At 40.4% G+C, this 27469-nt stretch overlaps 1 long non-coding RNA gene and 1 pseudogene across 1 annotated transcript in view; both read right to left on the reverse strand.

The window, feature by feature from the left end:
- The window catches only part of LOC149123280 (uncharacterized), a 264057-nt gene that overhangs the window by 116990 nt on the left and 119598 nt on the right, over positions 1-27469 (reverse strand). The window lies entirely within an intron of this gene.
- The window catches only part of LOC149123281 (inducible T-cell costimulator pseudogene), a 40331-nt pseudogene continuing 38803 nt past the window's right edge, over positions 25942-27469 (reverse strand).

A 27469-nucleotide genomic window follows, 5' to 3' on the forward strand; every position in this document is an offset into this window, starting at 1 on the left:
TCATAATGAAAGGACTAAGAGTCAAAGGGAGGCTGGCGCCGCGGCTCACTAGGCTAATCCTCTGCCTAGCGGCGCCGGCACACCGGGTTCTAGTCCCGGTCGGGGCGCCGGATTCTGTCCCGGTTGCCCCTCTTCCAGGCCAGCCCTCTGCTGTGGCCAGGGAGTGCAGTGGAGGATGGCCCAGGTGCTTGGGCCCTGCACCTCATGGGAGACCAGGAAAAGCACCTGGCTCCTGGCTCCTGCCATCGGATCAGCGCGGTGCGCCGGCCGCAGTGCGTCGGCTGCGGCGGCCATTGGAGGGTGAACCAACGGCAAAGGAAGACCTTTCTCTCTGTCTCTCTCTCTCACTATCCACTCTGCCTGTCAAAAATTTAAAAAAAAAAAAGAGTCAAAGGGAGCACATAAACAAGTCTAGTACCTGCTAACACTAACCGATGGAATAAATAAAGGGGAGAGTGATCCAACATGGGAAGTGAGATACTCAGCAGACTCATAGAATGGCAGATGTCCTAAATAGCACTCTGGCCTCAGAATCAGCCCTAAAGGCATTCGGATCTGGCTGAAAAGCCCATGAGAGTATTTCAGGCATGGAAAGCCAAGACACTCTGGCAAAAGATCTCTGCGAGTGAGAGCCCAGTGGAAAGAACAGGTCTTCAAAGAAGGAGGTACCTTTCTCTGAAGGGAGGAGAGAACCTCCACTTTGACTATGACCTTGTCTAAACAAGATAAGAATCGGAGAACTCAGAGGGCTTCCATAGCCTTGGAAACTCATGACTGGAGCATAGGGAGATTACTTATGCCATAGACAGGAGTGTCAATTGGTAAAGTCAACAACAGGAGTCACTGTGCACTTACTCCTCATGTAGGATCTCTGTCCTTAATGTGCTGTGTATTGAGATTTAATGCTATAACGAGTACTCAAACAATATATTTCACTTTGTGTTTCTATGTGGGTGCAAACTGTTGAAATCTTTACTTAATGTATACTAAACTGATCCTTTGTAAAAAAAAAAAAAAAGAAATTATCAACTCCCAATTTGACTCTCACTGGGATTAAACATGACAATAGGTCTGATCTGATTTCATCATCATTTAAAAAAATCATCTATTATTTTTCACTTTATGTTTCTGTGTGAGAGCAAACTGTTGAAATCCTTACTTAATGTATACTAAGCTGATCTTCTGTATATTAAGAGAATCGAAAATGAATCTTGATGTGAATGGAAGGGGAGAGGGAGTGGGAAAGGGGAGGGTAGTGGGTGGGAGGGACGGTATGTGGCGGAAGCCATTGTAATCCATAAATCGTACTTTGGAAATTTATATTCATTAAATAAAAGTTTAAAAAAGAAAATACCAATCTAATAACTTCCTTGATCTATTATAATAGCTTTAGCTTTAAGTTATCTGCTGATGTGCTAGTATTATTTAATTTTATTCAAAGTACTTTAATTATAGACACAGTAAATTAAATGACTTATACAAAGGTTCCATTTTATTTTATACTAAAGTCATGGACATTGGTTTTTAAATTATTGCTTCATATCTTAATTATACAACTTTTATTCATGATATCTTGGTTTACTATTTGGATAAATAGAAATGTAAAATATGAAGCTCACAATGATCAACTTACAGTCAATGATTTGGGCTTGAGAACTGATTAAGACAGAAACTATAGAAGAATGTGAATTGAGAATGCTCGATAATTTCATGTCAGAAGGTTCTATTCTTAGCTATGATATAACTACTAATTAGTATGTACCAAGTATCTGTTAGCTATAAAAAATTGGGCCTGTTATTACAAATTATTTTGATATTTTCCCCTTCCTACAGGGGAAAGTTAAACCACACATTGCTAACATATCTCCTGTGTATTCTAGTGAAGATATAAAACTGTAGGGGGAATCACCAGCACTTAAAATAATCTGCACCTTAGCTCATTCCCAGTACCATAATTGATACAATTTTTTCCAGTTGGATTACAGAATCTTTTTTAGGTAGAATTTTCATTTTGTTTTGTATCATTTAGCCTGAGAAGTATTTATTAAGTGAAATTTTTAATGATACATATTTTAAAATATATTAATATGCTCATGGATTTATTTTTAAAGATTTATTTAATTATCTGAAAGGCAGAGTAACAGAGAAAGGCAGAGGAAGAGACAGAGAAAGAGATCATCCATTTGTTTCACTCCTGAGATGACCACAATGGCAGGTTCTGGGCCACTCCAAAGCCAGGAACCAGGAATCCCATCTAGTATACACACACATAGAGACTTCAGTTGTGGTTTGTAACAGGTGACAAACTGTTAATTAATTATTCTATTACCATCTGGACCATTTGTATTATGCTATATTTTACACAGTTGAAACAAAGATTATGATTTTCTAGTTTTGTTGTTTCACGGCACAAATGTAGTTCGGAAATACATCTCTCTCATAGTACCGGGTTGAAGATGGCGGAATGGGGAGGGAGCACACCGATGGTCCAGGAAGGGAAGGTTCAAAGAGGGGTGAGAATTTGTAGTTTCAGGGAAAGGGAAGCTCTTCCGAAACTTGGGAGACAGGGTGGACCTGCGAGGAGGACACGGACACCTGAAGCGCAGGACACCAGCAGGAGTGTGTACGCACCAGCGCTGGAAGCCGAGGTGAGACAGGGCACTCACCCAGCACCTCTGCAACAGCAGCCGCCGCCTCTCCCCCAACCCACCCTGGGATGGACACTGAGACACGCACGACTGAGTGGGGGAGGAAATAGAAAACGGAACAGAGTGAGTAGCGCCTGCGGAAAGAGTGTGCGGTTCAGGGGGACTAATTGAGGGACTAAACAAGCTAAGAACCCTCGCTGCCTCTACCCTCCCCCAAATCGGAGCTGCAGTGGGCAGGAAGCAGCCATCTTGTTTGTTTACATTCAGGCTTAAAGGAGAACTGCCTCTGCCTCCACATTAACCTTTGGAGGTGAAGCCCAAAGGTGGAGTGGAGCCACACGACACTCCTCATGCAGGGGCGGGCAGTGAGGGAGGGCTGCCAAAAAACGGAATGCCAAAAAAAAAAAAACCCACAATAAGAATATGGAAGAACATATAAACTCGCCAATGGAGTAGGCTAAATGAACCATAACAGAGGCTGAAGAAGAAGAAATTGAAAGCATGTCAGAAAAATAATTCCGAAAATTAATAATCAGATTACTTAGAAATAATGAGAAACAGTGTCGAGAGCTGAACGAAAAACAAGCCCGAGGATTAGAGATCCTAAAGAGAAGCCAGAATGAAATACTGGAAATGAAAAACTCAATTGACCATATAAAAAACACCATGGAATCCCTCAGAAATCGAACAGATGAAATAGAAGACCGAATATCAGAATGCAAAGACAAACTTCCAGAAATAATACAGTCAGTCAAACACAGGAAGAAGAAATTAAAAAATTAAAAAATATGGTCAGAGACCTACAAGATTCAATCAAATGGTGTAATGTTAGGATAATAGGAGTCCCTGAGGGGGTGGAAAGAGAGATTGGATTGGAAGGTGTTTTCAATGAAATAATATCAGGAGCCAGCACCGCAGCTCACTAGGCTAATCCTCCGCCTTGCAGCACCGGCACACTGGGTTCTAGTCCTGGTCAGGGCATCAGATTCTGTCCTGGTTGCCCCTCTTCCAGGCCAGCTCTCTGCTGTGGCCAGGGAGTGCAGTGGAGGATGGCCCAAGTGCTTGGGCCCTGCATCCCATGGGAGACCAGGATAAGCACCTGGCTCCTGCCATCGGATCAGCATGGTGCGCCGGCTGCAGTGTGCCGGCTGTGGTGGCCATTGGAGGGTGAACCAACGGCAAAGGAAGACCTTTCTCTCTGTCTCTCTCTCTCACTGTCCACTCTGCCTGAAAAAAAAAAAAGAAAGAAAGAAAGAAAGAAAGAAAGAAAGAAAGAAAGAAAGAAAGAAAGAAAGACTAGAAAACTTCAAACAAAGGCAGCTGGATAACAACAGGCAAATTCAACAGGTAGCCAGGACTCCGTACAGGGTAGACCAGAAGAGAAATTCACCACAACACATTGTGGCAACACTCAGCTCAGTGACACACAAAGAACAAATCCTAAAATGTGCCAGAGAAAAATGACAAATCACATACAGGAGTAAGTTAATCAGACTCACCCCAGACTTCTCATTGCAAACACTACAGGCAAGGAGATAATGGCATGATATATTTCAAGTTTTAAGACAAACAATGCCAACCTAGAATACTCTACCCTGCAAAGCTATCATTTATGAATGAAAGGGAAATAAAGATCTTCCAAGACAAACAGAAACTGAAAGAATTTGTATCCATGCTTCCAACCCTACAACACTTGCTCAAAGATGTGCTGCACACAGAAATACAAAAACAAAAACTTCACTACAAAAAAAAGCGAATGTAGAGTAACCTACAAACAAAGTTCAAAATACATAAACAGCTTGTTTAAGGAAACATGAATGAGAAAAGACAGTACTTAACAATAATCACAGTGAATGTGAATGGTCTTAATTCTACTACCAAGAGACAGAGACTAACTGTTTGGATCAAGAAAGAGAATCCATCTATACGCTGCCTTCAGGAGACACACCTCATCAGCAAAGATGCACGCAGACTGAAAGTGAAAGGATGGAAAAAGAGACTCCAAGCTAACAGAAATCAAAAAAGAGCTGGTGTGGCCAGCCTAATATCAGATAAAATAGACTTTCACATAAAAACTATTAAAAGAGACAGAGAAGGGCATTATATAATGATTAAAGGATCTATCCAACAAGAAGACTTTACTATTATAAATGTATACGCACCTAATTACAGGGTGCCTGGCTACCTGAAAGAATTACTAAAGGATTTAAAGGGAGATATAGATTCAAATACAATAGTAACAGGGGACTTCAACACCCCACTCTCACCAATGGACAGATCAACCAGACAGAAATTCAACAAAGAAACTACAGAGCTAATTGACGCTATAGACCAAATAGACCTAATAGATATCTTCAGAACCTTCCACCCCACACCCACAGAGTTCACATATTTCTCCCCAGTACATGGAATGTTCTCTAGGATTGACCATATGCTAGTCCATAAAGGGAGCCTCAACAAATTCAAAAAAATTGAAACTATACCATGCAGCTTCTCAGACCATAGTGCAGTGAAACTTGAAATCAACAACCCAAGAATTTCTACACAATATGCAAACACATGGAGAATGGACAACATGATCCTAAATGAACAGTGGGTCATCGAAGAAATTAAAAGAGAAATCAAAAGATTTCTAGAAACAAATGAAAATAATAACACAACCTATCAAAACCTGTGGGACACAGAAAAAACAGTGCTAAGAGGAAAGTTTATAGTAATTGGTGCCTACATCAAGAAGCTGGAAAGGAACCAAACAAATGAAATCTCCATGCACCTCAAGGATTTAGAAAAACAACAGCAAATCAAGCCCAAATCCATCAGGGTGAAAGAAATACTAAAGATTAGAGAAGAAATAAACAGAATTGAAACAAAAAAAAATACAAAAGATCAACAAAACCAGGAGCTGGTTCTTTGAAAAAATAAACAAAATCGACACACCATTGGCCCGACTAACCAAAAAAAGGAGAGAGAAGACCCAAATCTGTAAAATCAAAGATAGTAATGGAAATGCAACAACAGACACAACAGAAATAAAAAAAAATCATCAGAAACCACTACAAAGAGATGTGTGCTAACAAATTGGGGAACCTGGAAGAAATGAATAGATTCCTGGACACATACAACCTTCCTAAACTGAGCCGTGAAGATATAGAAAATCTAAACAGACCCATAACCATGGAAGAAATTGAATCAGTAATAAATGCACTACCAAAAAAGAAGAGCCCAGGACCGGATGGCTTCACGCCAAATTTTACCAGACATTTAGAGAACAACTAACCCCCATTCTTCTCAAGTTATTCAAAACAATTGGAAGGGAGGGAATCCTCCCAAATTCTTTCTACGAAGCCAATATCACCTTAATTCGTAAGCCCGGAAAAGACACAACAGAGAAAGAAAACTACAGACCTATCTCCCTGATGAACATAGATGCAAAAATACTCAACAAAATTCTGGCAAACTGAATCCAACTGCACATCAAAAAGATCATTCACCCAGACCAAGTGGGATTTATCCCTGGTATGCAGGGATGGTTCAATATTCGAAAGTCAATCAATGTAATACATCACATTAATAAATTGAGAAACAAAAATCATATGATTATCTCAATAGATGCAGAGAAAGCATTTGACAAAATACAACACCCTTTCATGATGAAAACCCTAAGCAAATTAGGGTTAGATGGAACATTCCTCAACACAATGAAGGCAGTCTATGATAAACCAATGGCCAGTATCATATTGAATGGGGAAAAGTTGGAAGTAATTCCATTGAAAACTGGCACCAGACAGGGATGCCCACTCTCACCATTGCTATTCAATATAGTCCTAGAAGTGTTAGCCAGGGCCATCAGGCAAGAAAAAGAAATTAAAGGGATACAAATGGGGAAGGAGGAAGTGAAACTATCCCTATTTGCAGATGACATGATACTATATATAGGGGACCCGATAAACTCCTATAAGAGACTATTGGAACTCATAGAAGAGTTTGGTAAAGTAGCAGCATACAAAGTCAACACTCAGAAATCAACAGCCCTTGTATACACAGATAATGCCAGGGCCAAGCAAGAAATTCTAAGATCAATCCCATTCACGATAGCCACAGAAACAATAAAGTACCTTGGAATAAATTTAACCAAGGATGTCAAAGACCTCTATGATGAAAATTACAAAACACTAAAAAAGAAATAGAAGATGACACAAAAAATGGAAAAACCTGCCATGCTCATGGATTGGAAGAATCAATATCATCAAAATGTCCATTCTCCCAAAAGCAATTTACAAGTTCAATAAAATACCAATCAAAATACCAAAGTCATTCTTCAAAGACCTAGAAAAAATGATGCTGAAATTCATATGGAGAAACAGGAGACCAGAATAGCTAAAGCAATCCTTTACAATAAAAACAAGGCCGGAGGCATCACAATTCCAGACTTCAAGACATATTGCAGGGCAGTTATAATCAAAACAGCCTGGTACTGGTACAAAAACAGATGGATAGACCAATGGAACAGAATAGAAACACCGGAGATCAATCCAAATATCTATAACCAACTCATATTCGACAAAGGACCTAAAACCAACCTCTGGAACAAGGACAGCCTCTTCAACAAATGGTGCTGGGAAAACTGGATGTCCACATGTCGAAGTATGAAGCAAGACCCCTACCTTACACCTTATATGAAAATCCACTCAACATGGATCAAAGAACTAGAGATGCACCACGACACCATGAAACTAATTGAGAGCATAGGGGAAACCCTGCAAGATATTGGAACAGGTGAAGAATTCCTGGAGAAGACCCCAGAGGCACGGGTAATCAAAGATAAAATAAACAAATGGGATTACCTCAAATTGAAGAGTTTCCTTACAGCAAAGAAAACAGTCAGGAAATTGAAGAGGCAACCAACAGAATGGGAGATGTTATTCGCAAACTACACAACAGATAAAGGATTAACACCTAGAATCTATAAAATGATCAAAAAACACCACAGAATCAAAACAAACAACCCAATAAAAAAAATGGGCCAAGGACCTTAACAGACATTTTTCTTTTTTTTTTCTTTTCTTTTCTTTTTTTTTTTTTTTTGGACAGGCAGAGTGGACAGTGAGAGAGAGAGACAGAGAGAAAGGTCTTCCTTTTGCCGTTGGTTCACCCTCCAATGGCCGCCATGGCCGGCGCACTGTGGCCAGCGCACCGCACTGATCTGATGGCAGGAGCCAGGTGCTTATCCTAGTCTCCCATGGGGTGCAGAGCCCAAGCACTTGGGCCATCCTCCACTGCAATCCCTGGCCACAGCAGAGAGCTGGCCTGGAAGAGGGGCAACCGGGACAGAATCCGGCACCCTGACCGGGACTAGAAGCCAGTGTGCCGATGCTGCAAGGCAGAGGATTAGCCTAGTGAGCCATGGCACCGGCCTTAACAGACATTTTTCAAAAGAGGAAATCCAAATGGCCAACAGACACATGAAAAATGCTCAGGATCCCTAGCCATCAGGGAAATGCAGATCAAAACCACAATGAGGTTTCACCTCACTCCAGTTAGATTGGCTTACATAAATCAATCAACAACAGATGCTGGTGAGGATGCGGGGAAAAAGGGACACTAATCCACTGTTGGTGGGAATGCAAACTGGTAAAGCCACTATGGAAGACAGTTTGGAGAGTCCTCAGAAACCTAAATATAGCGTTACCACAGGACCCAACCATCCCACTCCTTGGAATATACCCAAATGAAATTAAAGGGGAGAAAAAAAGAGCCATTTGCACTTCAATATTTGTCGCAGCTCAATTCACAATAGCTAAGACATGGAATCAACCTAAATGTCCATCAACGGATGACTGGATAAAGAAACTATGGGATATGTACTCTATGGAACACTATATAGCAGTAAAAAAACAATGAAATCTGGGCATTTACAACAAAATGGAGGAAGCTGGAAAACATCATACTGAGTGAAATAAGCCAGTCCAAAAGGGACAAATATCATATGTCCTCCCTGATCGATGGCAACTAAACGAGCATCTAAAATGATACCCATTAAAGTGAAATGGACACTATGAGAGACAATGACATGATCAGCCCTTGTCTAGACTGTTGAGGAACAACTTACTATTTTATTCCTTTTAGTATTTTTGTTGTTGCTGTTGTTGTTGCTCTGTTTGTTCTACATAAGACCACTGGTTGAACTCCGTAATCAATGCACAATCATTCTTAGGTGTTAAAAATTAACAGAAAAGTGAGCTCTGTTAAACATAGGAGTGGGAATAAGAGAGGGAGGAGATATATAGGTTGGCACATGCTCACTCGGACTTACCTCCAATGATGGAACTAGAAATGTGCCAGGGGATTTCAGCTCAATCTTACCAAGGAGGCAGGTACCAATGCCAGTGCACTTGGTAAAGTGATAAGTATAAATACACAACCGATCAAAAAGATAGGGTAAGTGTCAAAGAGATTTCACAAATAAGACCAGTGTAAGCAAATAATGAAGGACAGAATTAAAAGGGAGAGAATGATTCTGCGGGGGAAGCAGGACACACAGCAGACTCATAGAATGGCAAATGCCCAAAACAGCACTCCTGCCTCAGAATCAACCCTTGGGACATTTGGATCTGGCTAAAAGGTCCATGAGAGTCTCACAGCCATGGAAAGCCATGACATGGTGGCAAAAAGCAATCTAAATGAAAGTTCCTGGTGAACAAGACCCCAGCAGAAGGAACAGGCCATCAAGGAGGGAGGCGCCTTTCTCTGAAGGGAGGAAGGAACCTCCACTGTGATATGGCCCTGACTAAACAAGTTCAGAGTTGGTGAACTCAAGGGGCTTCCATAGCCTGGACAGCTCATGGCAGGAGTCTCGGGTAATTGCTGATGTCATAAATAAGAGTGTCAATTGTTAAATCAACAACGGGAGTCACTGGGTACAGGCTCCCCATGTAGGATCTCTGTCCTTAATGTGTTTTACTATGAAACTTAAAAACAACACTACTAGTCGAACAATGCCCTATACCTTGTGTGGTTGTGTGAGTGCAGCCTGTTGAAATCCTTGCTTAGTGTATACTAAGTTGATCTTCAGTATATGAAGGTAATTGAAAATGAAACTCAATGAAGGATGGGATGGGAGAGGGAGTAGGAGAGGGGAGGGTCGCGGGAGGGAGGGAGGTTGGGGGGGTACAACAATACAAAAGTTGCACTTTGTAAATTCACATTTATTAAATAAAAAAAAGGAAAAAAAGAAATACATCTCAAATTTTTCCCTTTCTAATTAGAACTTAATTTCTGGGCACATATAGAAAATTTTAATTCCTAATATAATATACTTTAAACACTGTTATTTAGTTATGTATTGGAAACACAAAGATACACAGAGAAACAGTGACAGAGAGATACATCATTCATCTGCTACAATCTTGAAATGCCTGTGAGCTGGCTGAGGCCAAAGCCAGGAGTCTGAGCCCAATCTGGTTCTGCCATGTTGGTGGCAGGAACCCAAGTACTTCATTCACTATCTGCTGCCTGTGAGGGTGTATGTCAGCAGGATACTGTATTAAAAATGAAACTGGGACTTGAACTCAAGGAACTCGGATCTGAGATACAGGCATCCAAATGGTGTTTTTTTTTTTTTTAACTTTTATTTAATGCATATAAATTTCCAAAGTACGACTTATGGATTACAATGGCTTCCCCCCCCCATACCGTCCCTCCCACCCACAACCCTCCCCTTTCCCACTCCCTCTCCCCTTCCATTCACAACAAGATTCATTTTCGATTATCTTAATATACAGAAGATCAGCTTAGTATACATTAAGTATGGATTTCAACAGTTTGCTCTCACACAGAAACATAAAGTGAAAAATAATAGATGATTTTTTTAAATGATGATGAAATCAGAGCAGACCTATTGTCATGTTTAATCCCAGTGAGAGTCAAGGTGGGAATTGATAATTTTTTTTTTTTTTTTTTTTTTTTTTTTTTTTTTTTTTTTTTTTTTACAGAGGATCAGTTTAGTATGCATTAAGTAAGGATTTCAACAGTTTGCACCCCCATAGAAACACAAAGTGAAATATATTGTTTGAGTACTCGTTATAGCATTAAATCTCAATGTACAGCACATTAAGGATAGAGATCCTACATGAGGAGTAAGTGCACAGTGACTCCTGTTGTTGACTTTACCAATTGACACTCCTGTCTATGGCATCAGTAATCTCCCTATGCTCCAGTCATGAGTTTCCAAGGCTATGGAAGCCCTCTGAGTTCTCCGATTCTTATCTTGTTTAGACAAGGTCATAGTCAAAGTGGAGGTTCTCTCCTCCCTTCAGAGAAAGGTACCTCCTTCTTTGATGACCTGTTCTTTCCACTGGGATCTCACTCGCAGAGATCTTTTGCCAGAGTGTCTTGGCTTTCCATGCCTGAAATACTCTCATGGGCTTTTCAGCCAGCTCCGAATGCCTTTAGGGCTGATTCTGAGGCCAGAGTGCTATTTAGGACATCTGCCATTCTATGAGTCTGCTGAGTATCTCACTTCCCATGTTGGATCACTCTCCCCTTTATTTACTCCATCAGTTAGCGTTAGCAGGTACTAGACTTGTTTATGTGCTCCCTTTGACTCCCAGTCCCTTCACCATGACCAACTGTGAACTGAAACTGATCACCTGGAACAGTGAGATGGCATTGGTACATGCCACCTCGATGGGATTGAATTGGAATCCCCTGGTATGCTTCCAACTCCACCACTTGGGGCAAGTCAGCCTGAGCATGTCCCAAATTATACATCTCTTCCCTCTCCCATTCCCACCACCATGTTCAACAGGGATCACATTTCAGTTAATTTTCAACACTTAAGAATAACTGTGCATCAATTACAGATCTAAACCAGTCATATTAAGTAGAACAGATAAAAAAACTACTAAGAGGGATAATGTATTTAGTTGTTCATTAACAGTCAGGGCTATGCTGATCAAGCCACCATTTCCCATAGTGTCAAAATGCATGACCCAGAAATATTTTAAAACATGTTTTGTTTTGTTTTTAAGATTTTATTTATTTATTTGAGAGGTAGAGTTACAGACAATTAGCAGGGGCGGAGCCAAGATGGCGGAATAGTGAGGGCGCGCACCGATAGTCCGGGAAAATTTAGTTTAATAAAAGGGGAGTTACAGTAGCCGCAGAAAATAGAACCAAACAAAAAATTGCAGGGGAAACCCTTCTGAATGGAGCAGGCGTGAATCGGAGGACCTACTGGGAGAACAAAGTCGCCCACCGCGCGGAAGCCAAGTCGCGGGACCCAGCTGCAGAAGCCCCAGGGTCTGCGCGACAGTGCTCCAAGGAGAGTGCATGCCACACAGAAAACAGCGGGGAGACTTGGGACGCTCAGGGCTCCGAGTCCACACATCAGCGCTGGAAGGGGAGGTGAGCTCAATAACCCGAGACATTGGTGGGGAAACGGGGGTCAGAATCTAGAGGGGGGCCGGAAAGTGCAGCAAACTCACTACCGGAAAGAAGGAAAAAAAAAAGCTTCGGGGTTTCTCTTCCCCCTAACCTTGCAAAGGTTACAAGGCCGCAAGGCTTGAAGAATTCCCAAGAGACAAAGAGCAGGCCTCCTCTTTGGATTTACATATCAATGGGGGAGAGTTAAGGAACTGAGTCACTACAATTCAGTAGCCTAGGCAACCCAGTGGGAGTCCAGAGGAGCCAAAGACTGGAAGCTAAATACCATCAATTCTGTACAGCCCTGCCCTGCGGTGTTACTTACCCCCTGAATAAATAAAATAAATAAATAAATAAAAAGAGAGAGATTTACCACGCATAACCTGAGGGTGTCACCTTTGCACACCCTTAACCAGGAAGAACCAGGCAGAGCTCTCAGGCCGCACCCATCTCAAGCCTCCAAGGCTCCTCCAACAGCAGGCAGTCCACTTAACACGGACACAGTATAAAAAAAAAAAAAAAGAAAAAAAAAGCGCACAGTGACGCAAGAAGAATTAACTATGCCGAGTAACAAACACAGAAATAGAGGGAGCAAGATCAACGATGACACTATGATGCCTCCAAATAAGCAAAACACCCCAAGCCAAGAGTATGAAGATGATGAGATAGAAGAAATGCAAGATACGGATTTCAAAAAATTTATGATAAGAACATTTAGAAGTTTTCAAAAGCAAATCCTTGAACTACAGAAATCCTTAATGGACAAGATTGAAAATCTTTCTCGTGAAAATGAAATTTTAAGGAAGAGTCAAAATGAAACTCAGAAACTAGTAGAACAGGAAAGTGTAATAGTCAAGAGAAATCAAAATGAAATGAAGAGCTCAATAGATCAAATGACAAACACATTAGAAAGCCTTAAAAACAGAATGGGTGAAGCAGAAGAGAGAATATCGGACTTAGAAGATAGAGCACAGGAAAACATACAGTCAAACCAAAGAAAAGAAGAGGAAATTAGAAACCTAAAAAATATTGTTGGGAATCTACAGGATACTATTTAAAAAACCAACATTCGAGTTCTAGGAGTTCCTGAAGGCATGGAGAGAGAGAAAGGATTAGAAGGCCTTTTTAGTGAGATACTAGCAGAGAACTTTCCAGGTTTGGAGAAGGACAGAGATATCCTAGTACAGGAAGCTCATAGAACCCCCAATAAACATGACCAAAAGAGATCCTCACCACGACACGTGGTAATTAAACTTACCACAGTGAAACATAAAGAAAAGATCCTAAAATGTGCAAGAGAGAAACGTCAGATTACTCTCAGAGGATCTCCAATCAGACTCACAGCTGACTTCTCATCAGAAACCCTACAAGCTAGGAGGGAATGGCGAGACATAGCACAGGTGCTAAGAGAGAAAAATTGCCAGCCCAGAATATTATATCCTGCCAAGCTCTCATTTGTGAATGAAGGTGAAATAAAGACCTTTCATAGCAAACAGAAATTGAAAGACTTTGTGGCCACTCGTCCGGCCCTGCAAAAGATACTTAAAGATGTGCTACACTCAGAAACACAGAAACACGGCCATCAATATGAAAGAAGGGAAAGGAAGAACACCTACCAGTAAAAGAGCATGGGAAGCTCAAAGCATATACTAGAAAATATTTCCGGGAAAATGGCAGGGCAAAGTCACTACGTATCAATTGTCACATTGAACATTAATGGTCTGAATTCTTCAGTTAAAAGACACCGTTTGGCTGACTGGCTCACAGAGTTACAGACAGTGAGAAGGAGAGACAGAGAGAAAGGTCTTCCTTCCGTTGGTTCACTCCCCAGTGGCCGCATTGGCTGGAGCTGCACTGATCCGAAGCCAGGAGCCAGGAGCTTCTTCCATGTCTCCCACATGGGTGCAGGGGCCCAAGCACTTGGGCCATCTTCTACTGCTTTCCCAGGCCATAGCAGAGAGCTCGATCAGAAGAGGAGCAGCCAGGACTACAACCGGAGCCCATGTGGGATGCCGGTGCCACAGGCAGAGGATTAATCTACTGCACCATAGCGCCAGCCCCTTAAAGTATGTGTTAATAAAAGCCTGATATAAAATCAACAGTAGGCAGCTTTATTTCTGTAATGTCCACTGACAAAGTGCTTAGCACTATATAGTGTACATTCAGAGTATTAACATATACATAAGAAATTCTACATTCATCCTGAGTTATTGCCTACCAGGGATAATAAATAGAACCTCTTTTCAATGAAAGATAAAAACATTTTACAGATTTATTTATTTATCTGAAAGTCAGAGTTACACAGTGGAAGGAGGGGCAGAGAGAGAGAGTCTTCCATCCGCTGGTTCATTTCCCAGATGGCTGCAACAGCCAGAGCTGTGCCAATCCTGAAGCCAGGAGCCAGGAACTTCTGGGTCTCCCACATGATTGCAGGGGCCAAGGACTTGGACCATCAGAAAATGAAGTACTTCAGAACTGTCTCTAGCAAAATTATCTGTATTTATTGCAATCTTGTAGAGTAGGTGAAAGTCTAGTTCAGCTAGAAATGCCTGTATTATGCAGCTGTTAAAAAGCATTTTTTACAGATTTATTTTATTGATTTGAAAGGTAGAGTTAGAGAGAGAGAGAGAGAGAGAGAGAGCGAGACAGAGATCTTCCATCTGGTGGTTCACTCCCCAAATAGCCACAATGGCCAGTGCTGGGCCAGACTGAAGCCAGAACCCAGGAACTTCATACAAGTGTCTCATGTGGGTGCAGGGGCCCAAGCACTTGGACCATCCTCTGCTGTCTTCTCAGGCACATTAGCAGGGAGCTGGATTGGAAGCAGAGCAACTAGGACTCAAACTGACAGTCATGTGGTATGCTGGTGTTGCAAGTGGCAGCTTAAATCCGCTATGCCACAACACCAGCCCCATTGAAGAAGGTTTTAAAATGGATCAGCCCTATATGAATTATTGGAAACATCTCAAAGATAAAATAAAAAAAACACACCACGGAGTAAAGCAGTGTAAAGAATATACATTTAGGAGGCAAATAGCTCCAAAGATTTATGTTATGCTTCCATATTTTAAGTACACAGCCAGCTACTAAATTTCCCAGCCTTTCTTACATCTAAAAAGACTGTTATATCCAAGGGCATATTTGCTGAGTGATCTGGTGACTTTGGGCCAGGTCATTAAGTTACAGTTTCATCTTTTCCTTCCATTCCTCCTGCAGCCACCCTGGTGAATGTGATGCTGAAGTAAACACTGAGATGCTAGACTATGGCAGACTTGTGCCCCTTAAGTCCACAGGGAAATCTGCCCATTGACCATCAGACGGCCATGCGAGTGCATAAATAAACTTTCATTGTGTGAAACTACTGAGACTTTGGGTTAAGTTACTACAGCAGCTGGCATTACCTTAACTGAGCAGTATGTTGCCACTTGAATCTATCTATGGAAAGGAATGTATCCACGTATGCTTCTGTATGCCTTGAATGTGGCTGAAGGAATTCCTAAGAAGGTGAGGATGGTGGTCTATTCTAAGGGTGGGCAGTGTTCATATTCAAATTATAAAAACAAAAAAAAACCAAATTATGAAAACATGCTTTTCATGGTTTGCCTTTTATACCATGTTGTTGGATTGTAACATCTTGCCAAAAAATGAAGATAAATACTTGAACTTAGCAAGAAAAGAAATGGAGCAGGGGAGATATTAAAGGTATTGAAGGGATAGAGAATTCTGGAGAGGTAAGGAGGAAAGTAAGTCAAAGACATAGGTGGGTACTTATAAGTTAGGAGATAATACTGATCCTCTAGTGTGAAAGGTAGTGGAAATAGCAATTATATTGCCCACGAATAGAAAAAATGCAAATGAAAAAATACTGAGACAAAATATTTCATCTATCAGATGGATAAAAACCCACACAAAAGTTCAATAATATATTATGTTGTCAAGGCTGTGAGGAAATAAGCGCTCTCATATATCAGTGGGAGAAAGGGTAAAAAATCTAGTAAAATCTGCCAAGCATATCTTTGATTCATCAAATCCCCTCTGGTAATCTGCCCTAGAGCAAAATCTGCACAGGTCAAAAATGATAGAATTATACAAGGTATTTATTGTAGTATTGTTGGAGGAATACAAGATTCAAAATAAAATTCCAGTGGTAAGGGACTGGTTGAATAAATTATGAGCTTTCTCTCTCTCTCTCTCTCTCTCTCTCTCTCTCTCTCACACACACACACACACACACAAACACACACACACAAAAAATAGACCTGTATAAATGGTATGGAGAGATGTCCAGAATACATGAAAGTGGGGAGGGGGGAAACAAAGTGACATCAATGTGTTTGGTTTGTTACCTTTTGGAAGAAGAGTGGAGAAATAAAAATATATATTTGTATTTCCATATGTTTTTGTAAAGAAACTAGAAAGCAACTAATAAAACAGTTACCTGTTGGGATGAGTTTGTAGGAAATATGAAAATGGTAAGAGTGGGGGTAAGATTTTTTATTTTAAAAATATATAATTGACTGTTTAAAATCTTTTCATTATATTATGTAACAGTTTCCATAATTATCAACACATGGTCCATCTATTTCCTCTATAACTCCATACCATACCCCTTCTCTAGATTATATTAAAATTGATCGAACGTTGTATTTGTCTTTCTGTGTCTGACTTATTTCACTTAACATAATCATTTCCAGTTCCATATGTTTTCACAAATGGCAATTTTTGGGGCTACCACTGTGGCATAGGGGGTAAAACTGCCACCTGCAGTGCAGGTATCCCATATGGGTGCAGGTTCAAGTCCTGGCTGCTCCACTTCCAATCCAGATCTCTGCTATGGCCTGGGAAAGCAGTAGATGGCCCAAGTTAACATTTTGCCATATTTGTTTTTTAGCATCCTCCCACTGTCTCTAATCCCTTTCATCCTTCCCTCCCCTCTCTCTCTGTAAATATATATGAATGTCCTGCAAAATATTTGTGGAAAATGTCCATCATGAATAACATCATAAGCTTCAAAATTTTTGCACAGAAAATAAACTTGTCTTTTATTTCTGTTTTTGACAAACTTTTGAAGTACCATTATATACTGATGCTTTTTGACTAAATCTATGAAATGATACAAGCCAAATGTTGTTTTCTAGTTTTAATGTTTCTTTGTTAATTAGTTGGTGTTATGCTATGGGAAAAACTTTTCCTTCTCTCCTTTTAAAAAAACTGTATCAGTATGAACCTAGTGATTTCACATTATTTTAATGCCCTATTGTTCCCAAGGTTAGCCAGTAGAAGCCTCTTTGTTCCTCTGAATCTCCCCATTGTCATTTGATTATTTTCTTATTTTCTGGTATAATGAGATATCGCAGGCTTATTTTAAACATTTCTTGCCTTAGTCCTTCAAATATGCATTTTCTCTAAGGAATCTTAGTTTTGTTTAATGCTTGAAATCATGATCTAAGTACTGGGTATGCTTATTGTTCTCAGTTTAGGATTCTTCTTGGCCCGCTATTGACTTTTTAATCATGTGAACCTAGTGCTATTGTAAAAATCATGATTTAAAAAATTATACCTGGGGGTCAGGGTTTGCTGTGGCAAAATCTGCCTGCAGTGTTGGCATCCCATATTGAATCTGTTTTGAGTCCAGGCTGCTCCGCTTTCGATCTGGCTCCCTGCTAATGTGCCTGGGAAAGCAGTGGAAGATGGCCCAAGTACTTGGGCCCCTACACCCATATGGGAGAACCAGAAGAAGCTTTAGGTTCCAGTCTTTGGCCTGGCACAGCTCCAGCCATTGCAGCCATTTGGGGATGGAAGATCTCTATCTGTCTTTTTATCTCTTCTTTGTATCTCTGCTTTTCAAATAAATAAATCTTTTTAAAACTTTATACCTGAAATCACATATAGATTATAAAGTCAAATGAATATGAAAATGTAGTATAGTGTCTGAAGAGGCAGTCTTTGGAGTTGAATGGCTTTAGGTTCAAGTTTACCACTATCACTTAGAGGTTTTGTAATTCATCTTATTCACCTGTTGATTGGTGACAAATATTTATACCTCACTGGATTGTTGTGAAGATTTTTTAAAATTTATTTATTTGAAAGTCTGAGTTACACAGAGAGAGAGAAAGAATGAGAGATAGAAAGTCTTCCATCCTCTGGTTCACTCTCCCAGATGGCTGCAACAGCCAGGGCTGGGTTGGACTGAAGCCAGGAACCAGAAGCTTCTGGGTCTCCCACATGAGTGCAGGGGACCAATCACTTGAGCCATCCTCTGCTACTTTCCCAGGCAATTAGAGAGCAACTGGATCAGAAGTGGAGCAGCCAGGAGTTGAACCAGCACCCATGAGGGATGCCAGCATAGCAGGCATCAGCCTTACATTCTATGCCACAATGCCAGCCCCTGTTGTAAATAATTAATGAGATTTTAAACTAGTTACACATGATATACAGTTACATGTAACTACTGCTTTATGAATAACTATGTTTATACTTAATACATTACTGAATCTTATATTTAAGAAGTACTTATTGACTTGAATTCTAACTCCCTTAACTATGAGATATATTTGTAGTGAAAGATTTTTTTACTGTTCCCTAATAGCATGAAAAAAATAGTCAAAAAACTCATAGAAATAGGGCCAAAAACAAATTGAAGTTGTGTTTCAGCTCCAGGGTGTTCTGAGTTGATAGAAAGCTGAGTTAACAATTCATAGATTGGACTTCTTAGCTATATATGGAAATGAAGAAACAGTCAGGAAAGTGAAGAGGCAACCAACAGAATGGGGAAAAAATATTTGCAAACTATGCAACAGATAAAGGATTCATAACCAGAATCTACAAAGAGATCAAGAAACTCCACAACAACAAAACAAACAACCCACTTAAGAGATGAGCCAAGGACCTCAATAGACATTTTTCAAAAGAGGAAATCCAAATGGCCAACAGGCACATGAAAAAACATTCAGGATCATTAGTAATCAGGGAAATGCAAATCAAAACCACAATGAGGTTTCACCTCACCCCGGTTAGAATGGCAAACATTCAGAAATCTACCAACAAACAGATGCTGGCAAGGATGTGGGGAAAAAGGGACACTAACCCACTGTTGCAGGGAATGCAAACTGGGAAAGCCGCTATGGAAGTCAGTCTGGAGATTCCTCAGAAACCTGAATATAACCCTACCATACAACTCAGCCATCCCACTCCTGGGAATTTACCCAAAGGAAATTAAATTGGCAAACAAAAAAGCTGTCTGCACCTTAATGTTTATTGCAGCTCAATTCACAATAGCTAAGACCTGGAATCAACCTAAATGCCCATCAACAGTAGACTGGATAAAGAAATTATGGGACATGTACTCTATAGAGTACTATACAGCAGTAAAAACAATGAAATCTTGTCATTTGCAACGAAATGGAGGAATCTGGAAAACATCATGCTGAGTGAAATAAGCCAGTTCCAAAGGGACAAACATCATATGTTCTCCCTGATCGGTGACAACTAACTGAGCACCTAAAAGGAAGCCTGTTGAAGTGAAATGGACACTTTGAGAAACAGTGACTTGATCAGCCCTTGTCCTGACTGTCGAGGAACAACTTATAATTTATCCCTTTTAGTATTTTTTTGTTCTACTTAAATCTATTGGTTGATCTCTGTAATTCACACACAATTATTCTAAGGTATTGAAATTTAACTGAAAAATGATCTGTTAAATATAAGAGTGGTAATGAGAGAGGGAGGAGATGTACAATTTGGGACATGCTCAAGCTGACTTGCTCCAAATGGTAGAGTTAAAAATGTGCCAGGGGATTCCAATTCAATCCCATCAAGGTGGCATGTACCAATGCCATCTCACTAGTCCAAGTGATCAATTTCAGTTCACAACTGATCATAATGATAGGACTAAGAGTCAAAGGGATCAAGTAAAGAAGAGTAGTGTCTGCTAATACTAACTGATAGAATAAAAAAGGGAGAGAATGATCCAACATGGGAAGCAGGATACACAGCAGACTCATAGAATGGTGGATGTTCTAAACAGCACTCTGGCCTCAGAATCAGCCCTTAAGGCATTTGGATCTGGCTGAAGAGCCCATGAGAGTATTTTAGGTATGGAGAGCCAAGTCATTCTGGAAAAAAAAAACCTAAATGAAAGATCCATGCAAGTGATATCCCAGTGGAAAGAACAGGTCATCAAAGAAGAAGGTACCTTTCTCTGAAGGGAGGAGAGAACCTCCACTTTGACTATGACCTTGTCTAAATAAGATCAGAGCCAGCAAACTTAAAAGGCCTCCATAGCCTTGGCAACTCATGACAAGAGCCTAGGGTGATTACTGACACCATAAACAAGAGTGTCAATTTGGTAAGTCAACAGCAGGAGTCACTGTGCACTTACTCCTCATGTAGGATCTCTGTCCTTAATGTGCTGTACATTGTGATTTAATGCTATAACTGGTACTTAAACAGTATTTTTCACTTCTCTTTCTATGTGGGTGCAAACTGTTGAAATCTTTACTTAATATATACTAAACTGATCTTCTGTATATAAAGAGAATTGAAAATGAATCTTGATGTAAATGGAATGAGAGAGGGAACAGGAGATGGGAGGGTTGTGGGTGGGAGAGAAGTTATTGCGGGGGAAGCCATTGTAATCCATAAGCTGCACTTTGGAAATTTATATTTATTAAATAAAAGTTAAAAAAACAACCATTTGTTCTAGATAATTCCAAAAATTAACAAATATAGTGTTTATACTTTGGCACATTAGAAATGGAACATTGAAGTGAAAAGCAGGGAGAACAGTAAAATAATGGATTTAACATCTCAATAAAACTAATTTTATTTATGTATTCTTATTTGGTATATTTTCTTAGTCCCCAGTAGTCATGATATACTGTATTCAAATTATAAAAGTGGCCAGTGATGGAGCTACTGTCATTATACATAGTATTCACTCCTACTCTCTGAATCAGTACCATATTGAATGTATTGGCTTGAAACCAACAGATGGGGAGAGCCAGTACAGCCATGGCAGTGGATATTCACAGGCCTGGAGAGGACCTTTCCTCAGTGTGACTCTAGTTCATAAACCTTTGCCCAAGATTATTTGAATGAGCAAAAAGAATTAAGTCTGCATAAAGGGGTTACCAACATGAGCTACTTCTCTTCATATGAACTATCTTATTCTTAAGGTGGGTGAGAAAGAGAATTTTTGAATATTGTGGAATACAGGACACATAAATAAAAACATTGTGATAGATAATTGAAAGTCTGTCTTCCACAGAGAAGTAGGTAAAACTATAGAAGGAAAAATAAGGAACTGAGGTAACAATCTATAAATACTCTTTATAAACATGTAATAGGAATTTTATATATTCTGGTGTTTTTTTAACAAGTGAAATTAGAAGTAAGCTAAGAGTTTTCTTATATTCACTTTTCATTAAGTAGCATTTAAAAAAGCATTATTGTATGACACAAACTTGTAGAAGCGTGTGCAGTCATTCTCAGAAAACAGTACAGAATGGTATAGGTTTGTCACTGCTCTACTTTTCAGTGATTGAAATGAACATTTCAACTTAGGCATATAAAACTACAAAGCAAATTACATTAATTCTCAGTAGTAAAATGCTTGTTAATAGAATGTTCAAGTTTTCAAGTTACATTGCTTTTCAGAATCTAAGAGTAACTGAAATTATTCCATGAAATGTAAAACAATATGTTGACTTTTATCTTTTGCTACTCATTACCTTATATATGATATCAGCCATGCTGGTATTTTTTAATGATTTTATTTATTTATTTTCAAAAATTTATTAATTTATTTGAGAGGTAGCGTTACAGAGAGGGAGACAGAGACAGAGACAGAGAGAATGGTTTTCCATCCACTGGTTCACCCCCTAAATGGCTGCAATGTCTAGAGCTGAGGCAGTCCGAAGCCAGGAGCCAGGATGTTCTTCCAGGTCTCCAACATGGGTGCAGGGGCCCATGTACTTGGGCCATCTTCTCCTGCTTTCCCAGGCCAAGACAGAGAACTGGATGTGAAGAGGAACAGCCAGGACAGGGACCAGCACTAATATGGGATGCCAGCACTGCAGGCAAAGGCTTACACTGCTGTGCCATAATACCAACCCTGCTAGTAGTTTTAATAGTGATATGTGCAGTGCCGCAGCTCACTAGGCTAATCCTCCACCTGCAGTGCTGGCACTCCAGGTTCTAGTTCTGGTTGGGGTGCCAGATTCTATCCCAGTTGCTTCTCTTCCAGTCCAGCTCTCTGCTGTGGCCCAGGAGCCCAGGTCCTCGGGCCCTGCACCTGCATGGGAGACCAGGAGGAAACACCTGGCTCCTGGCTTCAGATCAGCACAGCGTGCTTGCCACAACGCACCAGCCGTAGTGGCCACTTGGGGGGTAAACCAATGGAAAAAGGAAGACCTTTCTCTCTGTCTCTGTCTCACTCACTGTCTAAATCTGCCTGTCAAAAAAAAAAAGTGATATGTAAGAGGCAGCTTAAAGCACATTGCAGTTGCACTATTTTCTATTGCATCAATACAACACAACACTTGGTGCTCAAAGCAGACCATGCTGTTTTATTTTTTCATGCCATTTTCTCTTCCAGGAAAACCTAATTCTCCTGATTCCCGCTTTTACACCCCAGGTCTTCCTAATTGACTTTTACTCCTACTGCAAAGTAACATTCATATCACCTCTACTAGAAAGATTTTGCTGACAGCCTGCCACCATCCACACGCTTTCTCCCATACCTACTGTGACTATGGAAATGCTCTAAATTTGTGCACTTATCATAGCACCTTGAACTTTCTTATTTCCTGAATCTAATCCATTCAAGTAAACTGAATAATATTTTTTTGATAACAATAGCCTGTATTGCTTTATCTTAGATGGAAGAAAGTGCAACCTATATAATAATTTGCTAAGGGTATTTGCAATACATAAAGACTTCAAAAACTAACTTCCTAGAGTGAGCAATTGGCTTGGCAGTTAAGATGCTGGTTAAAATGCCTGTATCCAGGGTCACTGCTGCGGTGTAGTAGGTAAAGCCACCGCCTGCAGCACCAGCCTCCTATATGGGCATTATTTTGAGTCCTAGCTGCTCCACTTCCATCCAGCTACATGATAATGTGCCCAGGAAAGCAGTGGAGGATAGCCCAAGTCCATGGGCCCCCCACCCACATGGGAGACCCAGAAAAAGTTCCTGGCTTCTGGATTCAGATCAACCCAGCTCTGGCCATTCTCTCTCCTTCTATAACTCTGCCTTTCAAACAAATAAACAAATCTTAAAAAAAACTTACCTGTATCCCATATAGGAGTAACTCACTTTAATTCCCAGCTCTAGCTCTTCATTCCAGCCTCCTGCTAATGCAGATTCTGGAGGATGAATTCCTGCCACCCACTGAGAGATCTGGATTGAGTTCCTGGCTCCAGCTTTTGGCCTCCCAGCCACTGCAGACATTTAAGGAGTGAACAAGGGGAGGGGAGCATGCTCTTTCTTTTCTCTCATTCTTTATTTCTGCCTTTCAAATGGGTAAATCTAAAACAAAATAACTTTTAACCCATTAATGGAAATATTTGAATGTAGTATGAAATTATGAATGCACAGTATCTGATGTGAATCTTTTAGCCTATTATTGCAAAGAGGACCAATACAATGTAAATAAACATGAAATAATACATTAAATATGAATAATGTGAAGCACTTTTGAAATATAGGAATAAGAGCCTCTGATAACCTGTTCATTTGTTAAGCCAATAAGAACCACGGTAATATTATACAAATCAGCTTTCTGAGACCTTTGGAATTCAACCAAAGGACAACAACAATCTGAGGGGGTAGTTATTCAAGAAAAATGCTGAATCTCAATAGGAACAATAAGGTTTGTGGTGTTTTAACTTGCCTTATTTTCATATTCATTTCCTAAGCTCCATAGTAATCTTGAAATATTAGCCTTTAATTGCCTTGTAATAGCTGTGAAAATCAGCAGCCCAGCAGCTAGTGGAAAAGGCAAAATGAGGATAGAGCTTCCAAGAAGGCCCATCCTCAGAGAGCTGTTGCTTTTTAAATTGACTGACAGCTCTCTGGAAAAGCAGTGTTTACAAGGCATGTCTTTGACCTGACTCAGTGCACACTCTGTGAGAAAAACTTCACTGCTGGTCATACTTTTTGAAAACAATTAGAAGCAATTGTTTAACATTATAACTGCCCAAGACAATGATTCTAATTGAGGCCAAAAAAAAGGCTGACCAAAAAATGTAAAGTGAAAATATGGGAAATGAGATAACTATGGTGGGCTTTGAAAATCTTCTAAATGTTCCCAGAGATCTAGAAGGCCACACATTTGTGCAGTTTTTTGCAGACTGAGAAAATGAGCAGCCATAGAACTCTCACCTCTGTTTGGACTTGATGGAGTGTGCAAACAGGAAGTGGTTGCTAAGGCAGAGCTGTTTACTCTGTAGTAACAAAAGCATGTGCCAGCACACACACAGAGTTTAATAGGGTAACAAATAGTTGAAGAAATTTAAGAAAATAATAATAGGGTAATAAGTAGTTTAAGAAATTTAAGAAAATTTTTGTCTGATAATTAGCTATATACTAACAAAATTAACAGAGATTTAAGTGGTTAACATACAAAGAATATTCCAGGAAGGTTGGCTAAAATAAACAGCAGCAACAACAAGCCCTGTTAAGTGGATATAGAATGTAATTCTTAGAGTTTACACATTATACTATTCATAATGTGGGTTTTTCAAAAAATATAAAAGGAAAACAGCAAATATAAGAAGACATAACACATAAATATAGAGATAAAAAAAGCAGTTCTCAGAAACTCTTGTTAGGAAGCCCAGGTGTTATATTTACTAGACAAAGGCTTAAAGTAACTGTCTTTTTTGTGTTTTGACAGGTGGAGTTAGACAGAGAGAGAGACAGAGTGAAAGGTCTTCCTTCTGTTGGGTCACTCCCCAAATGGCCGCTATGGTCAGCACGCTGTGCCAATCCAAAGCCAGGAGCCAGGTGCTTCCTCCTGGTCTCCCATGCGGGTGCAGGGCCCAAGCACTTGGGCCATCCTCCTGCCTTCCTGGGCAGCAGCAGAGAGCTGGACTGGAAGAGGAGCAACTGGGAATAGAACTCAGGGCCCCAACCGGGACTAGAACCCGGTGTGCCGGCGCCACAAGGTGGAGGATTAGCCTAGTGAGCCACAGCGCTGGCCAAAATCAAGGAGAATTTATTAACCTAAAAACTCGATCAGATTTTTACTAAGTATCTGAATGTTCCTGATAGTATTTTTTAAAAAGATTTATTTACTTATTTGAAAGGCAGAGTTACAGAGAGGCAGAGAGAGAGAGAGAGAGGAAAGAGAGAGAGAGAGAGACAGAAAAAGAGAGACAGTGAGAGAGGTCTTCCATCCACTGGTGGTCTCCCCAGATGGCCACAATGGCCAGAGCTGAGCTGATCTGAAGCCAGGATCCAGGAGCTTCTTCCAGGTCTCCTACATGGGTTTAGAGGCTCAGGACTTGAACCAGTTTCTACTGCTTTTCCAGGCCATAGCAGAGAGCTGGACTGAAAATGGAGCAGCCGGGACTTGAACCAGAACCCATATGGGATGCTGGCATTTCAGGTGACGGCTTTATCTGCTACAGCACAGTGCTGGCTGTGCTTTAAAGAAAAAAAAGGCTGCTTTAAAGAAAAAAAATAAAAGAGTTGTTTTACTGCATTGCTAAAACTAGGCCTAGACAAAGGGATTTCTTCCCAGTGAGGTCTGTTTGTTGAGTGCATATGAGATGGGCTTTCTATAAAGCTAGTTGCAAGAAGGTGTTTATTCTGAGAAAGCAGCAGCACCAAGGAAATCTGTGCAAATCCTGCTGGCTTTTAGAGTCACTGGTGCAGAATGAACAAAACATGAGCAGGAGATGGATGTGGTCCAATCAAGTCAAGTTGGACTCTAGTCGAGGAAATAAGGGACTCTCTCACTTCAAGTTGAGGAGACCCGACCAATGTGTGCCATGCCCAGGTGCCTGAGAGTTCTGTCAGTGCAGATTTTTTAGCTGTGTTCACTGCTGCTATGAACACGTTCTCACTATTCGGGTCATGCACACTTGATTGATATTTCTCTTTTGTAAGCTGAAAAATAAATATGCATTCAAAAATGTAGACTACCGCAAAAGCTGCACATCCTATGCGTAACCAGAACTTCACCTGGCAACAGAGCTTGTGATTCATAAATATGCAAATATTCTCCTCTGAGAATCTCTACTTGAAAAGGAGGAGGGTCAAAAATTGATAGTTTGCAGAAGTAATAGCTGGCATGAGAACTGTCCAAATTATATAGTAAAAAAGAGAAACTGTTGTTGAATAACTAATATTGACAGAATTTCAGAGCCTTAATGGACACTGTGTTTCCACTCTCCTTTGCCTGCCTAAGGTCACAGAGGACTTGTCTCCCTGTCAGCAGCTGCATTTTGAATTGCAGGACAATCTCGGGGTATTTCCATAAAATTTGAACACCTCCATTCTGAAATGTAAACATCTCATACTTGGCAGAGTCATTGATGTCTCCTTAAAGCAATTCCAACACAGCCAAGGAAAGGTTCAGGTATCTGGAGTTCTCTGCTGAAGACCTCACTGCCAAGCCCCATCTTTGGGCTTTAAAAGCTGTGGCAGGGGCCGGCGCTGTGGTATAGTAGGTAAAGCCACCACTTGCCGTGCCAGCATCCCATATGGCTGCAGGTTCCAGTCCAGGCTACTCCTCCTCCAATCCAGCTCTCTGTCATGGCCTGCGAAAGCAGTAGAAGATGGCCCACATGGGAAACCCAAAAGAAGTTCCTGGCTCCTCATTTCAGATTGGCGCAACTCTGGCCGTTGTGGCCAAATGGGGAGTTAACCAGTGGATGGAAGACCTCTCTCTCTCTCTCTCTCTCTCTGATTCTCCTTCTTTCTCTGTGTAACTCTTTCAAGTAAATAAATGAATCTTTTTTTAAAAAAGCTGTGAAAGACTAGTTACAAATACTGGCACATTTTAAGATTCCCTTAATTGATACCATCTTTAATTTACATTTACAGAAAAGGTTGTTTTTTAAATGTAATTATAATGAGCTACTTCTCAGCAATTTCCCTTTTATCTCTGTCATTTTATTATAGTTCTGACCAAGCTACTGATTTCTTTTCACAGTAATGACAATATATTGTATATCGTAAGGTGTGTATCACTTTTAAACTTTCTTTTCTTTGAATTTAGACATATCACTTATGAGCATCTTTAGTATCTTAGCTGAAGGCAGTACTTACACTGTGAAGCTGAGTCATCAGCTTCCTCAGAGTTCTATAAGTTGTCCTGATGATGTTCATATACAAAATTTTTCAGGGCTATCTTTGTCCAATGTAGTCATTCACAAGTACCAGGTAA

The sequence above is a fragment of the Oryctolagus cuniculus genome, chromosome 12 (assembly GCF_051225735.1).
Source record: "Oryctolagus cuniculus isolate XC-2025 breed Fujian yellow rabbit chromosome 12, ASM5122573v1, whole genome shotgun sequence".
Classification (NCBI taxonomy): domain Eukaryota; kingdom Metazoa; phylum Chordata; class Mammalia; order Lagomorpha; family Leporidae; genus Oryctolagus; species Oryctolagus cuniculus.